At 43.3% G+C, this 3,218-nt stretch overlaps 1 long non-coding RNA gene across 1 annotated transcript in view; it reads left to right on the top strand.

The window, feature by feature from the left end:
• Positions 1 to 3,218, top strand: part of LOC108447297 — a 25,226-nt gene that overhangs the window by 495 nt on the left and 21,513 nt on the right. The gene's annotated exons all lie outside the window — the stretch shown is intronic.

Below are 3,218 nucleotides of genomic sequence, written 5' to 3'. Positions count from 1 at the left end.
TATTAATGGCAATCAAGACGATTCGGGGCAGTTTGTAGGAACGGGGAGGTGGGAAAAGGAAAGTTTTAGCTGAACATCAGGATCTCGTTGTCAGAAGTTCAGGGAAAGCAATGGCAAGTTCATATCCAGGCTGGCTGGTAGCAGTTTGTCCCAGACAGACAACGGGCCATGGAGCCCAGTAGTAGGTGAAATGCACCCCAGTGATCTCTGTGGCAATGTCTTTCTTGAAATAACCTGCTCGTGGTGTATTAAACACAATGGAAGAATAGCACAGGTATGACTGAACTGTATGCACGGTTATCTTTACAACATTTCCTCGGAACTGACAATGTATTGTGTTCCCCAAAGCTGTAACAACAGGTTTTCAGTTTTGCTAGACGTACGAGAGACAGGCAGATCCCGTGTCGCAGACATTTCGGTTACTGTATTGGGTGCGACAGACAATGGGAACCAAAATAGACAACCGTGAGGAAAATGGCAATTGGATGGTATCGTTAGGGGAAAGAAACAAGTGAGAGAGAAGACTAGTAATCATACTTAATCCCTTGTCATTATTAAAATTATAGTGTTGCTGGTTCGACACACATCTCGGATGTGTCTGAGGGTGTCGGGGATGATGGATTTAGTACAGAGGAGTAGTGTGTGGTGGGTGACACCAAGATTTGTAGTCACAGAAATCAGCAACTAAGTGAGAAATTGTAACTTCCTTCTGTGTGTGTGTGTGTATGCCTGTGCATGTTTGCATAGTGGTTTATTCCCTTGCTCATTGCTTGCAGGAGCTCTCTCCAAGAAGAGATGGGATGAGGGATTCCAGGGAAAAAGCAACACTTAGAGCCAATTAATTTGTTCTGTGTTAAATAAATTGAGATAATAGTGTTGGTATTGACACGGCCATGGGACAAAAGCAACATTTGGGGGTTAACTGACATTTGGCTGATAGCATTAACTCTTTCCTAACCAGCCTCATCAAAACAACTAATTAATTCCTTCTTGCAAGAGTGAACTGTCCTTGCTATACGTTTAATTTGTAGCTCTGCATCCTTTTAGCTCTATTTTTGTGAATGGTAACCCAGCATTGCTAAAGCAAAAACCAGGATGGATTTCCCGGTGGATAGAACCTAGACTGGGTTTTCAGCTCTTGTTTTTCTCAATAATATGTTTTTGTTGGTTTTGTAGCAAGTTTGCAACAAGGATTGCTAACACCCTTGTCTGTTAATGCTGAGTACAACCTAAAAGAGATTCCCTGAACCAGAGGTGTGGAGAATTCCCCCCACACGACCTAGCACTGAGAGTGCCTTTGTGTGCCAGGTCATTAGGCTTGCAAACCAGGGGGCTGCTGGGATTTAATGTTTGTGATAAATGATAGGTTCTGATGGCTTATCGATTTGTGCAGAAAGTGAGCTATCTCTGGAAGAAACGAATTTGTACATTATCAGATCTTCCTATGGGTTTGTGTGCATCTCTAAGCACATTTCCAGAACTTCCCTGGCTCCTGACAAAGGTGTTTGGTAGTGTTAAAAACTTTTCAGGCGTGCTATGAGAATGCCTCCCTTTAAAATTGTTTAACCACTGTGACTAGTAAAACCCATTCTTTAATTAGCCACTTGTGTGCTCTCGTAACCACCTGCCTTCACTTCTTTTCTTCATTCTCTCTTTCCCCCACTCGCTCTCTCCTGTTTCTGCTCTGTGAGATACGTAAACACAAAAGCTCCGCTGCTGCTGTACTGTGACTCGAAGGAAACAGGTTTCTCTTTCCAGCTGTCAGTAAGGCATCACTTCTCTGCAGGTCATGGCCCATCACAAAGTTTTGTCATGGGATGTGGCTAATATCTTTACAGAAATGTGGTTTGTCAGTAGGAGAGGAAGAATAACTTGCTTATATGGTTGTTTTTCTTGTCTTCTTTATTCTTTATGAAAAATTTATTTTAACTAATAAAGTGACAGAAGGGCTGCCTACAGCACAAATGCACAGCAGTGCTCTGGCTGTATGGCCACCAGCTGGGTGTCAGAGGGTGACAGGGCCTACACGAGGGCACTGTGGCAGCAGGATTGGTATTGGGAGTGGGCAAGGGCAGCCCTCCTGCGAAGTGAGTGGCTGGAGCGACTCATTTGGCCTGTGCTCCTGGGGAGTCCACCACTCTGCGTGGATGATCCCCTGGCACCTCGGTAGGCACACTCCCATGGAAATGCGTCGAGGATCGAGGGGCTCACATTCCACTACACACTTACATGATTCGTGAATTGTGCTCAACAGCAGCTGCAAATTTCAGGGGTGATTTATGGCAGGGGGTGGCACCATGTTTAAAAACAAATGAAAAATTAGAAAAATACCAATAAACCGTAAACTGGCTGATCCCACAGAAACCATTTCTCTCTTTTTCCTTTAAATCTCTACTACTGGTGCAATGAAGGCATAGGTTATAACTCTCAAAGACAGTACATGGAGCTGAAGACAGATTCACGTGAATGGTTTCCAGTCCCTGACCCTTGCATTTTTAATGGAATGCTTCTCGCCCAGCTTTTTTTTTTAAACACTTGAATTCTTTTTTCCTACTTTCCTTGTACTATTTTCACATTAAAAGTGTCCCAATGCTCTAGTATTTTTCATAGAATGTTATTATTACTAGGAAATTTTATGTACAGCAATAATAAATCTATAAAAATCAGATTGACGTCACGTTGCACGCTGCCTACTTGTGTATGTATATTTTGTGTTCATTCAGATTTACAGTCGGTTTAAAGAGACATAATCTTTATTTACCCATAGAGACTACTTATTTTCCTTTGATTGGTGTACATGCCTGTAACTTCTGCTGCAGGTTATGACGATGAGGTGCCTGACGATGGTTTGCATCCTTCTCTCTTTGAAGTGAACCCCATTCAGTGTACAAATCTCAGTTGACCCAGTCCTCATTTTCGTTAGCATGACAGCAAGTTCAGGTAGAGAGGCTGGCTTGCATTGGCAGGGGCTGAAGTGTCCTGCCAAATGTGAAATATCAGCTGTTTAGGCATGCTGTCACCATAGTGGGCACTGCTTGCTCCCTTTGTAGCAGCCCAGCTAATTGATATGTGCACTATTAAAGTGAGCGTTTGCATACCAACCTGATTGAGTCAATACCAGCCTCCAAATCCGAGGCATCTCGCTGAGTTGCATTTCAAGCCAGTGGGATTTTGAGATGGCCTTCTCCAGGGATAGGTTGTGATGATTGATTTCAGCA

This window comes from Corvus brachyrhynchos, unplaced genomic scaffold, assembly GCF_000691975.1.
Source record: "Corvus brachyrhynchos isolate BGI_N302 unplaced genomic scaffold, ASM69197v1 scaffold175, whole genome shotgun sequence".
Classification (NCBI taxonomy): Eukaryota; Metazoa; Chordata; class Aves; order Passeriformes; family Corvidae; genus Corvus; species Corvus brachyrhynchos.
Note: the sequence above shows the minus strand (reverse complement) of the source record. Positions and strands in the feature narration are given on the sequence as shown.